A 14451-nucleotide genomic window follows, 5' to 3' on the forward strand; every position below is an offset into this window, starting at 1 on the left:
TAACATGAAAAAGTTCATAAATTAAATTGGAAAAATAAATAAAAGGAACATTGAACCTGGAACTTAGAAGAAATTATAAGTTGAAATAATAAGAAATCCTAAATCCTTTAAGAGGAATTATAATCCTAAATCCTAAGAGAGAGGAGAGAGCCTCTCTCTCTCTCTAAAACTACATCTAAATTATGAAAAGTGAAATATGAATGTTGTATGAAGTATATGATGAATGGATGCATTCCCTCACTTTATAGCCTCTAATATGTATTTTCTGGGCCGAAAACTGGGTCAAAAACAGCTTATAAATCGCTGCTGGTTCGTACAGGTTGCGGCAAAGTGACGCGGAGGCGTCGTCCACGCGTTTGCGTGGATTGAAATTCGCAGATGCGATGCATGCGCGTCATCCACGCGTCCGCGTCGCCTAAATTTGGAGAGGCTATGGCAAATTATATATCGTTGCGAAGCTCCGGATGTTATCTTTCCAACGCAACTAGAACCGTGTCATTTGAATTTTCGTAGCTTAAGTTATGGTCGATTTAGTACCAGGAGGTCAGGCTGGACAGCTTTAGCAGTTCCTTCAATTTCTTGTATTCCTTCCAGTTTTGCATGCTTCCTTTCCATCTTCTGAGCCATTCCTGCCCTGTAATCTCTGAAATCACTTAACACATATATCAAGGCATCAAATGGTAATAAGAGATGATTAAAATACACAAATTAAAGACTCTAGGAAGCAAGTTTTTAATCATAGAACAAATTCAGGAAGGAAAACGTAAACTCATGCAAATCATATGAATAAGTGTATGAAAGATTGATAAAATCCACTCAATTGAGCACCAGATAAACCATAAAATAGTGGTTTATCAACCTCCCCACACTTAAACATTAGCATGTCCTCATGCTAAGCTTAAGAGAGCTAAAAAGAGTGAAGGGGAATGGTAAAATGTATGAGATGCAATCCTATCTATATGAATGCAACTAAATGTGAAATGCTTCTACCTAATTAGTTAAAAGTAAATAAGTTCTCCAAGAAAAATATGAATCAAATTCCACTAATTCAAATTACACAATAAAAGATAAGTAAACTTTGTAAGAAGATAGCTCATAAAAGCAGGAAACATAGAATCAAGCATTGAACCCTTACTGGTAGTGTATATCACTCTAGTCTCTCAAGTGTATAGGGTTATTCACTCTACTCTTCTCTAATCATGCTTTCTAAACCTTGTTCTTCATCTAACCAATCAACAAATATTTAATGTACCAATGCAAACATCATGAGGTCTTTTCAAGGTTGTAATGGGGCTAAGGTAAGGGTAAGGATGTATATATAAGGCTAAGTGAGCTAACAAAGTGAATCCTTGATTAGTCTAAGATCTCACCTAACATATACATACTTTATATAATTTAAAATACTTTACCTAGTGATAGGCAAAATTGTGATTTCTGATAATGGCATTCATGTTCGTTCTCTCCCTGGTAATGGCGCCAAAAACTTGGTGCGTGATACCATGGTCCAAACATAACTTCACAACTTCACACAACTAACCAGCAAGTGCACTAGTGAGTAAGAGTCGATCCCACGGAGATTGTTGGTATGAAGCAAGCTATGGTCATCTTGTAAATCTCAGTTAGGCGGATAATAAATGGTTATGGAGTTTTCGAATAATAATAATAAATAACTAGAAAATAAAGATAGAAATACTTATGTAAATCATTGGTGGAAATTTCAGATAGGCATATGAAAATGATGTGATCCTTTTGAATCTCTGTTTTCCTACTGCCTTCATCTAATCTTTTTTACTCCTTTCCATGGCAAGCTGTATGTAGGGCATCACCGTTGTCAATGGCTACATCCCATCCTCTCAGTGAAAATGGTCCAAATGCTCTATCACAGCACGGCTAATCATCTGTCGGTTCTCGATCATGTTGGAATAGAATCCATTGATTCTTTTGCGTTTGTCATCACGCCCAACAATCGCGAGTTTGAAGCTCATCACAGTCATTCAATCCCTGAATCCTACTTGGAATACCACAGACAAGAGATATGCGCTCGGTCGAAGGTAGAATGGAGGTGGTTGTCAGTCACGTGCAGAGGCTTCTTTTGGAGTTGAACGCCAAGTTGTAACGTGTTTTTGGCATTCAACTCTGGTTCGTGACGTGTTTCTGGCGTTTGACTCCAGAATGCAGCATGGAACTGGCGTTGAGCGCCAGTTTACGTCGTCTAATCTTGAATAAAGTATGAACTATTATATATTGCTGGAAAGCTCTGGATGTTTACTTTCCAACGCCGTTATAGACGCGCCATTTGAAGTTCTGTAGCTCCAGAAAATTCATTTTGAGTGCAGGGAGGTCAGAATCCAACAGCATCAGCAGTCCTTTGTCAGCCTTCTATCAGTGTTTTGCTCAGGTCCCTCAATTTTAGCCAGAAATTATCTGAAATCACAGAAAAACACACAAACTCATAGTAAAGTCCTGAAATGTGAATTTAGCATAAAAACTAATGAAAACATCCCTAAAAGTAGCTAGATCCTACTAAAAACTACCTAAAAATAATGCCAAAAAGCGTATAAAATATCCGCTCATCACAATGCCAAACTTAAATTGTTGCTTGTCCCCGAGCAACTGCAAATCAAATAGGATAAAAAGAAGAGAATATACTATAAATCTCAAATTATCAATGAATATTAGATCTAATTAGATGAGCGGGACTTGTAACTTTTTGCTTCTGAATAGTTTTGGCATCTCACTTTATCTTGTGAAGTTTAGAATGATTGGCATCTATAGGAACTTAGAGTTTCAGATAGTGTTATTGATTCTCCTAGTTAAGTATGTTGATTCTTGAACACAGCTACTTTTATGAGTCTTGGTCGTGGCCCTAAGCATTTTGTTTTCCAGTATTACCACCAGATACATAAATTTCACAGACACATAACTGAGTGAACCTTTTCAGATTGTGACTCAGCTTTGCTAAAGTCCCCAGTTAGAGGTGTCCAGAGTTCTTAAGCACACTCTTTTTGCTTTGGATCACGACTTTAACCACTCAGTCTCAAGCTTTTTCACTTGAACCTGCATGCCACAAGCACATGGTTAGAGATAGCTTGATTTAGCCGCTTAGGCCTGGATTTTATTTCCTTGGGCCCTCCTATCCATTGATGCTCAAAGCCTTGGATCCTTTTTCACCCTTGCCTTTTGGTTTTAAGGGCTATTGGCTTTTTCTACTTACTTTTTCTTTTTCTTTCTCTCTTTTTTTCGCAATTTTTTTTGCAAGCTTTTGCTATTCACTGCTTTTTCTTTCTTCAAAAATCAAATTTATGATTTTTCAGATCATCAGTAACATTTCTCTTTGTTCATCATTCTTTCAAGAGCGAACAATTTTAACATTCATAAACAACAAGATAAAAAATATGCACTGTTCAAGCATCCATTCAGAAAACAAAAAGTATTGTCACCACATCAAAATAATTAAACTAATTTCAAGGACAATTTCGAAATTCATGTACTTCTTGTTCTTTTGAATTAGAAACATTTTTCATTTAAGAGAGGTGAAGGATTCATGGAATTATTTATAGCCTTAAGACATAGTTACTACATACTAATGATCATGAAGTAGAGACACAAAATATAAACAAACATATAGCATAAAAACCGAAAAAAAAAACAATAGAGAAATAAGAACAAGGAATGAGTCCACCTTAGTGATGGTGGCGCTTTCTTCTTGAAGAACCAATGATGTCCTTGAGCTCTTCTATGTCTCTTCCTTGCCTTTGTTGCTCCTCCATCATTGCTCTTTGATCTTCTCTAATTTCATGGAGAATGATGGAGTGCTCTTGATGTTCCACCCTTAATTGATCCATATTGTAACTCAAATCTTCTAGAGAAGTGCTGAGTTGTTCCCAATAGTTGTTAGGAGGAAAGTGCATCCCTTGAGGCATCTCCGGGATTCCTTGGTGATGAGCTTCCTCATGCGTCTCTTAGGATCCATGAGTGGGCTCTCTTGTTTGCTCCATCCTCTTCTTAGTGATAGGCTTATCCTTCTCAATGGGGATGTCTCCTTCTATGATAACTCCAGCTGAGTAACATAGATGGCAAATAAGATGAGGAAAAGCTAGCCTTGCCATGGTGGAGGACTTTTCGGCTATTTTGTAGAATTCAAGTGAGATGACTTCATGAACTTCTACTTCCTCTCCATTCATGATGCTATGAATCATGATGGCCTGATCCACAGTAACTTCGGTTCGGTTGCTAGTGGGGATGATGGAGCGTTGGATGAACTCCAACCATCCTCTAGCCACATGCTTGAGGTCTAGTCTTCTTAATTGAACCGGCTTGCCTTTGGAGTCTCTTTTTCATTGAGCTCCTTCCACACATATGTCCATAAGGACTTGGTCCAACCTTTGATCAAAGTTGACCCTTCTAGTGTAGGGGCGTGCATCTCCTTGCATCATGGGCAAGTTGAACGCCAACCTCACATTTTTCGGACTAAAATCTAAGTATTTCCCCCGAACCTTTGTAAGATAATTCTTTGGATTCGGGTTCACACTTTGATCATGGTTCTTAGTGATCCATGCATTGGCATAGAACTCTTGAACCATTAAGATTCTGACTTGTTGAATGGGGTTGGTCAGAACTTCCCAACCTCTTCTTTGGATCTCATGTCGGATCTCCGGATACTCATTTTTCTTGAGTTTGAAATGGATCTCGGGGATCACCTTCTTCTTGGCCACAACATCATAGAAGTGGTCTTGAAGGGCTTTGGAGATGAATCTCTCCATCTCCCATTACTCAGAGGTGGAAGCTTTTGTCTTTTCTTTCCCTTTTCTAGAGGTTTCTCCGGCCTTAGGTGCCATCAATGGTTATGGAAAAACAAAAAACTATGCTTTTACCACACCAAACTTAGAATATTGCTCGCCCTCGAGCAAGAGAAGAAAGAAGAAGAAGAAGAAGAAGAAGAAGAAGAAAATATGGAGGAAAGGGAGAAGTGTTTGGTTTCGGCCAAGGTGAAGAAGAGGGTTGTGGTGTGTGAGAATGAAGAAGGATAGAGGGGTTTATATAGAGAAGGGAGGGGGAGTAGGTTTGGCTATTTAGGGTGGGTTGGGTGGGAAATAGATTTTAAATTTTGAAGGTAGGTGGGGTTTATGGGGAAGAGTGGATGGATGTGAGTGGTGAAGAGGTGATGGGAAAGAGAGATTAAGGTGATTGGTGAAGGGTTTTAGGGAAGAGTATTTATTGGATTGTGTGAAGGGGAGAGATGGTGAGTTGAGGTAGGTGGGGATCCTGTGGGGTCCACAGATTCTGAGATGATCCTGTGGGGTCCACAGATCCTGAGGTGTCAAGGATTATCATCCCTGCACCAATGAAGCGTGTAAAACGCCCTCTGCATGCAATCATGGTGTTCAACGCCAGGTTGATGCTTGTTTCTGGCGTTGAACGCCAGCTTCATGCTTGTTTTGGGCGTTCAACGCCCATTCGCAGCATGTTTCTGGCGTTGAACGCCATTTCCATGCTTGTTTCTGGCGTTCAGTGCCAGCTCTCCTCAGGGCGTATTCCTGGTGTTTAAACACCAGGATGTTGCTTGTTTCTGGCGTTCAACGCCAGATCCATGCTCTGTTCTGGCATTGAACACCAGCCAGATGTTCCTTACTGGCGTTTAAACGCCAGTAAGTCCTTCCTCCAAGGTGTGCTTTTTCTTCTGCTATTTTTTTATTCTATTTTTAATTTTTGTATTTATTTTGTGACTCCACATGATCATGAACCTAATAAAACATAAAAGAACAATAAAAAAATAAAAATAGATAAATAAAATTGGGTTGCCTCCCAATAAGCGCACCTTTAATGTCACTAGTTTGACAGTGGGCTCTCATGGAGCCTCAAAGTTGATCAGGTCAATGTTGTAGACTCCCAACACCAAACTTAGAGTTTGAATGTGGGGATTCAACACCAAACTTAGAGTTTGGTTGTGGCCTCCCAACACCAAACTTAGAGTTTGATTGTAGGGGCTTTGTTTGACTCTGTACTGAGAGAATCTTTTCATGCTTCCTCTCCATGTATATAGAAGAACACCCTTGAGTCTTAAACACAAGGTAGTCCCCATTCAATTGAAGGACTAATTCTCCTCTGTTAACATCTATCATAGCTCCTGCTGTGGCTAGGAAAGGTCTTCCAAGGATGATGCATTCATCCTCCTCCTTCCTAGTGTCTAAGATTATGAAATCAACAGGGATGTAAAGGCCTTCAACCTTCACTAACACGTCCTCTACCAATCCATAAGCTTGTCTTACTGACTTGTCTGCCATTTGTAATAAGAATATGGCAGGCTGTACCTCAATGATTCCCAGCTTCTCCATTACAGAAAGTGGTATAAGATTTATGCCTGACCCTAGGTCACACAGAGCCTTCTCAAAGGTCATGGTGCCTATAGTACAGGGTATTAAGAATTTGCTAGGATCTTGTCTTTTTTGAGGTAAAGTTTGCTGAATCCATGTATCTAGTTCATTAATGAGCAAGGGAAGTTCACATTCCCAAGTCTCATTGCCAAATAATTTGGCATTTAGCTTCATTATGGCTCCTAGATATTGAGCAACTTGCTCTCCAGTTACATCTTCATCCTCTTCAGAGGAAGAATAGTCTTCAGAGCTCATGAATGGCAGAAGGAGGCTTAATGGAATCTCTATGGTCTCTATATGAGCCTCAGATTCCTTTAGGTCCTCAATAGGGAACTCCTTCTTGCTTGAGAGATGTCCCATGAGGTCTTCCTCATTGGGGTTCACGTCCTTTCCTTCCTCTCTAGGTTCGGCCATTTTGATTATATCAATGGCCTTGCACTCTCTTTTTGGATTCTCTTAAGTGTTGCTTGGGAGAGTACTAGGAGGAGTTTCAGTGATTTTCTTACTCAGTTGGCCCACTTGTGTCTCCAGATTTCTAATGGAGGACCTTGTTTCACTCATGAAACTTAAAGTAGCCTTAGACAGATCAGAGACTAAGTTTGCTAAGTTAGAGGTGCTCTGCTCAGAATTCTCTGTCTGTTGTTGAGAAGATGATGGATAAGGCTTGCTATTGCTGAGCCTATTTCTTCCACCATTATTAAAGCCTTGTTGAGGCTTTTGTTGATCCTTCCATGAGAAATTTGGATGATTTCTCCATGAAGAATTTTAGGTGTTTCCATAAGGTTCACCCATGTAATTTACCTCTGCTATTGCAAGGTTCTCAGGATCATAAGCTTCTTCTTCAAAAGATGCCTTTTTAGTACTGTTGGATGCATTTTGCCATCCATTCAGACTTTGAGAAATCATGTTGACTTGCTGAGTCAACATTTTGTTCTGAGCTAGTATGGCATTCAGAGAATCAATTTCAAGAACTCCCTTCCTTTTGAGACGTCCCATTACTCACGGAATTCCTCTCAGAAGTATACATGAATTGGTTATTTGCAACCATGTCAATGAGTTCTTGAGCTTCTGCAGGCATTTTCTTTAGGTGAATGTATCCACCTACAGAATGGTCCAGTGACATCTTAGAGAATTCAGATAGACCATAATAGAATATATCCAAAATGGTCCATTCAGAAAGCATGTCAGAAGGACACCTTTTGGTCATCTGCTTGTATCTTTCCCAAGCTTCATAGAGGGATTCACCATCTTTTTGTTTGAAGGGGTCGGAACATCCACTCTAAGCTTGCTCAGCTTTTGAGGAGGAAAGAACTTAGCCAAGAAGGCCGTGACCAGCTTATCCCATGAGTTCATGCTATCTTTAGGTTGTGAATCCAACCATATTCTAGCTCTGTCTCTTACAGCAAAGGGAAAAGCATGAGCCTGTAGACTTTAGAATCTACTTCATTAGTCTTGACAGTCTTACAGATCTGCAAGAACTCAGTTAAAAATTGGTAGGGATCTTCTGATGGAAGTCCATGGAACTTGCAATTCTGTTGCATTAGAGCAACTAGTTGAGGTTTCAGCTCAAAATTGTTTGCTCCAATGGTAGGGATTAAGATGCTTCTTCCATCAAATTTGGAAGTAGGTGTAGTATAGTCACCAAGAATCCTCCTTGCATTATTATTTTCGGCTGCCATTTTCTCTTCCTTTTCAAAAATTTCTGTAAGGTTGTCTCTGGACTGTTGTAATTTAGCTTCTCTTAGTTTCCTCTTCAGAGTCCTTTCAGGTTCAGGATCTGCCTCAACAAGAATATTCTTGTCCCTGCTCCTGCTCATATGAAAAAGAAGGGAACAGAAAATAATAATAGAGATCCTCTTTACCACAGTAGAGAGATTCCTTTATGTTAGTAGAAGAAGAAAGGAATAGAAGAAGGAAAAGGTAAGAATCCAAACACAATGGTGAAGATAGGTTCAGATTCTTGAGATGAAGAGAAGTGTTAGTAAATAAATAAATAAATAGAAGAAGATGAAAGGGAGAGAACTCAAAAATTAATTTTGAAAAAGGGTTAGTGATGTTCGAAAATTAAGAGAAGAAATAAAATTAAAATTAAAATTTAAAACAATTAGTTAATTAAAAGAATTTTTGAAAAAGAGGGAGGTAATTTTCGAAAATTAGAGAGCTAAAATTAATTAGGTGGTTTTGAAAAAGATAAGATATAGTTAAACAAACAAAGAGTCAACTAATTAGTTGAAAAATATTTGAAATTTAATTTTGAAAAGATAAGAAGTTGGAAGATATTTTGAGATCAAAATTTTTTAAAAAAGATAAAATTTTGAAAAAGATATGATAAAAAATATATTTTGAAAAGGAATTGATTTTTAAAATTAAAATTTGATTACTTGACTAACAAGAAACTAAAAGATATGATTCTAGAATTTAAAGATTGAACCTTTCTTAACAAGAAAGTAACAAACTTCAAAATTTTGAATCAATCACATTAATTGTTAGTAAAGTTTTCGAAAATTATGAAATAAAGATAAGAAAAAGATTTTGAAAAAATATTTTTAAATTTTCGAAAATCATAAGAGAAAAATGAAAAAGATTTGATTTTTGAAAAGGTTTTGAAAAGATAGGATTTTTAAAATTGAAAATTTGACTTGACTCATAAGAAATAGCTAAGTTTTAAAATTTTTTGACTAAGTCAACTCAAATTTTCGAAATTTTGAGAGAAAAAAAGGAAAAGATATATTTTTTTTTGAATTTTTAATGATGAGAGAGAAAAACATAAAAATGACTCACAACATGAAAATTATGAATCAAAACACATGATGCATGCAAGAACACTATGAATGTCAAGATGAACACCAAGACTTATTTTTGAAAAATTTTCAAGAAAAGAAAAACATGCAAGAGCCAAACTTAGAAATGCATATGAAAAACAACAAAAGATACAAAACAAGAAAACATCAAGATCAAACAAGAAGACTTACCAAGAACAACTTGAAGATCATGAAGAACATTATGAATGCATGAATTTTCGAAAAATGCAAGAACAAGATGAATATGCAATTGACACCAAACATAAAACATGACACAAGAATCAAACAAGAATCACAAAATATTTTTGTTTTTTTATGATTTTATGATTTTTTTTGTATTTTCTTTTATTTTTTTTCGGAAAACATATAGGAAACAAAAAATAAGAAATTCAAAATTTTTAAGAAGAATTTCAGGAATCTTTCAATGTTAGTCTAAAGCTCTGGTCCAGGAATTAGACATGGCTTGATAGCCAGTCAAGCTTCAGCAGGACATTACATGCATTGTGGTGATTAGTTGAAGCCTCAATCCAAAAGAATTTAGACATGGCTTTACAGCCAGTCAGGCTTCAACATGCTTCATGAAACTCTAGAATCCATTCTTAAGAATTTTGAAAAATTTTCGAAAACAGGTGAGAATTTTTTTTGAAAGATTTTTGAAAATTTTTTGAAAATAAAGCAAAAAGAAAATTACCTAATCTGGGCAATAAGATGAACTGTCAGTTGTCCAAACTCGAACAATCCCCGGCAACGGTGCCAAAAACTTGATAGGCAAAATTGTAATTTCTGATAATGGCATTCATGTTCGTTCTCTCCCTGGTAATGGCGCCAAAAACATGGTGCATGATACCATGGTCCAAACATAACTTCACAACTTCGCACAACTAACCAGCAAGTGCACTGGGTCGTCCAAGTAATAAACCTTACGTGAGTAAGGGTCGATCCCACAGAGATTGTTGGTATGAAGAAAGCTATGGTCATCTTGTAAATCTCAGTTAGGCGGATAATAAATGGTTATGGAGTTTTCGAATAATAATAATAATAAATAACTAGAAGTTAAAGATAGAAATACTTATGTAAATCATTGGTGGGAATTTCAGATAGGCGTATGAAGATGCTGTGCTCCTTTTGAATCTCTGCTTTCCTACTGCCTTCATCCAATCCTTTTTACTCCTTTCCATGGCAAGCTGTATGTAGGGCATCACCATTATCAATAGCTACATCCCATCCTCTCAGTGAAAATGGTCCAAATGCTCTGTCACAGTACGACTAATCATCTGTCGGTTCTCGATCATGTTGGAATAGAATCCATTGATTCTTTTGCGTTTGTCATCACGCTCAACAATCGCGAGTTTGAAGCTCGTCACAGTCATTCAATCCCTGAATCCTACTTGGAATACCACAGACAAGGTTTAGACTTTCTGGATTCTCATGAATGCTGCCATCAATTCAACTTATACCACGAAGACTCTGATTAAGGAATCCAAGAGATATGCACTCGGTCTAAGGTAGAACGGAGGTGGTTGTCAGTCACGTGTTCATAGGTGAGAATGATGATGAGTGTCACAGATCATCACATTCGGCATGGTAAAGTGCAACGAATATCTTAGAACAGGAATAAACTGAATTGAATAGAAAATAGTAGTAATTGCATTAAAACTTGAGGTACAGCAGAGCTCCACACCCTTAATCTATGGTGTGTAGAAACTCCACCGTTGAAAATACATAAGTGATGAAGGTCCAGGCATAGCTGAATGGCCAGCCCCCAAAACATGATCACAAGATCAAAAAATACAATCCAGGTTGTGGTCAAAAGACCAAATGGTCAAAGACGTCTAATACAATAATAAAATGTCCTATTTATACTAGACTAGCTACTAGGGTTTACAAAAGTAAGTAATTGATGCAGAAATCTACTTTCGGGGCCCACCTGGTGTGTGCTTGGGCTTAGCTTGAGCTTTACACGTGTAGAGGCTTCTTTTGGAGTTGAACGCCAAGTTGTAACGTGTTTTTGGCGTTCAACTCCGGTTTGTGACGTGTTTCTGGCGTTTGACTCTAGAATGCAGCATAGAACTGGCGTTGAGCGCCAGTTTACATCATCTAATCTCAAATAAAGTATGAACTATTATATATTGCTGGAAAGCTCTGGATGTCTACTTTCCAAAGCCGTTGAGAGCGCGCCATTTGGAGTTCTGTAGCTCTAGAAAATCCATTTCGAGTGTAGGGAGGTCAGAATCCAACAGCATCAGTAGTCCTTTGTCAGCCTTCTATCAGAGTTTTGCTCAGGTCCCTCAATTTCAGCCAGAAATTACCTGAAATCACAGAAAAACACACAAACTCATATTAAAGTCCAGAAATGTGAATTTAGCATAAAAACTAATGAAAACATCCCTAAAAGTAGCTAGATCCTACTAAAAACTACCTAAAAACAATGTCAAAGAGCGTATAAATTATCCGCTCATCACCTAGCTACCCAAATTTTTCCCACTTTTGTATTACATGCTCATGTATCAAACTTATTTTTGAATTTTGTTCCATATGAATTGATTCTTTTTATTTTGCATTTGGTGTAATATTTTTTTGTATCCCCTTATTTAATTACTTAATAATTTTTTTATTATCAATGTACATGGTAATTTAATTATTTTGATTTCACATGAGCATGCTTCCCAAATTTTGAAATAACTTATTCAATTTAATTCCCTTTTTTCCTATCATCCCATGTTCCCATAAAATTTTCCACACTTAAATTATACACAATATCTATCTTAAGCTAACGAAGGATTCAACTTGGGATTTTTATTTTGTTTTTCTGCTTAAGGCTAGTAATATGGTTATAAAACAGAAGGGGGTTAAAAGGCTCAAGGGGGCTAACAAGGGTGGCATAAAAGGTAGGTATATTTGCTACAAATAATGGCCTCAATCATATGCAAGCATGTAAATACACTAAATAATGGACATATTGACTGAAACAAAGTAAAGATTGCAATCATAGAGAAGAAAATACACATGAATAAAAATTTATGGTTAAATAATGTAACCATGTAAATAAGCTCAAAATCTCATAGGTTGTGTGTTCTTTGCTACAAAACCATGTTCCAAATACAACTTTAAACAAATTTAACACAAAAAATTTTGATTTTAAATTAGTGAATTTTTTTCAAAAATAGGGTCTTAAAAAGAAACTTATTATTTTTCAACCAAGTAGTATTTAAATGCAAACAATCAACTACACATGCAATCTATTATGCAATGCAACAATGAACTAATAAAGAAAATAAGACATTGGTGTTGAGAAGAGAATAACTAACCCATGGAGATCGGTATCGACCTCTCCACACTTAAAGATTACACCGTCCTCGGTGCATGCTAAGGTGTACAAGTGGACGGACTGCTCTAACTAATGCCTTTCTCTATAGATTGTGCATATTGACTTGCCTGTCTCCCCATATAGAAGTTATTCCTTTCCCCTCTCGGTGGCCATCCTGAAAGAAGAGGAAAAGAAGGAAAGTAACCCAGAAATAAAGATAAGAACATAAATAAAATATGGGTGTTAATGCCAATTAATAAAGGTCTCAATTACATGGTAGCTATAGCATGCAAGTGAGAAAATAGTGGAAGCAAATGGCATATCAATAGTGCAAAAGTTACAACAATAGGGAAGAGAGTGTGGGTAATGCAAGATAGTGTAAGTGCATATCAATGCAAAAGGAATATCAGTATTATAAAAATTAGCATTGACTTATGAATAATAATACCCAATTAGAATAAAACAAGTCATGAAGCACCAGAATAATTCAAGAAAAGATGCAATAGTTGAAGAAGTTAATTTTAACACCAATGGAAAAGAAAAAGAAAGTAAGAAAAGAGGAAGAAAGAAATAAGACGGGAAAGAAAAGATTTAGATTTGGGGAAGAAAAGATAAGATAATTGGCTTATTTGGATAAGATGTGCGGCGCAGGCGACGCGAGCGCGTGGGGCACGCGGTCGCATGGATAGCGCTACCCACGCGTTCGCGTGAAGTGATTCGTGCCTTCAGTGCGAGTGCAGCCTCGCGGCCGTGCAACTCTCTGTTGAAAAGCTCATTTTGCCAAAACTTTCGGTCATGCGATCGCGTGGTGGACGTGATCGCGTGGATGGCCTCGTTTAAAGAACGACGCGGACGCGTAGGGCACGCGTTCACGTGGTAGGGCTTGTGCTGCTAGCACGAGTCCATCCCAATTCCAGCTCAACTTTTGGCCATACACCCTTATACGTCGGTTTACATGGCACGCATTCGCGTGGGTGACGCAGACGCGTGGAGGCATTTTTCCCACATGACACGGACGCGTCAGCAACACGGTCGCATGGATCAAATTGTGCCAAAGGCACGCCTCCAGCCACACGTTTGCGTGACTCTCTGTTTCTTCTTGTTTTCTTCCCAACGCACATACGATGTAAACATGTCGGCGACGTTGTCACGTCGCGTGCGATTTTTTTTTTAAGTAATGCAGTATGCAGAATGCAATGGTAATATTAATGTTATGCATGATTCCAGGTCCAATCAAAACTCAAAAACAAACAAAACAGACTAGAATTAAAATTGAAAAAGGAACGATTATACCATGGTGGGTTGTCTCCCACCTAGCACTTTTGGTTAAAGTCCTTAAGTTGGACATTTGGCGAGCTCTTTGTCATGGTGGCTTGTGTTTGAACTCATCTTGAAACTGCCACCAATGCTTGGACTTCCAATAAGCTTCAACATCTCCAAATAAATTCACCAAGCGTTGATGAAGTTCTCCACAAGCTTTGAGCTCCCAAAGTTGATCCTCATATATTCCCGGATCCCAAATCTTGTTTCTACACCCGTCTTCAAGTTGATTATCATGATTCCATCCAGGTGGTTCAGCCTTAGAATTCTCACTGAAGCGTCCAAATAACTTCCTAGACCCATTCAATTGAGCTCTACACCAACCTTTGCGTTTAAACTTAAAGCTTCCAACCATAATGAACCTTGCAGGACAATTCTTACCACTGACTACCTTCCTCTTACTCTTAATGCCACAAGGAGCTCTAAGTTGACCATCCATCTCCAGTAGCCCATATTCAAGTGGAATTAGAAAGCTAAGGGATATGAATTTTACCCACTTGAATGTTGTAAAAGATGATGGCAACTTAGGGGGAGGGGTTTCTAATGAACTTGCAAGCTCCACTCCTTTGTGTTCTTCTTTGACAACTACCACCTCTTTGCAAGCTTCTTCAATATCAACCTCTTCCTCTTGGTAGCTTTCTTTCCATTC

The sequence above is a fragment of the Arachis hypogaea genome, chromosome 1 (genome assembly GCF_003086295.3).
Source record: "Arachis hypogaea cultivar Tifrunner chromosome 1, arahy.Tifrunner.gnm2.J5K5, whole genome shotgun sequence".
In the NCBI taxonomy this organism is placed as follows: Eukaryota; Viridiplantae; Streptophyta; class Magnoliopsida; order Fabales; family Fabaceae; genus Arachis; species Arachis hypogaea.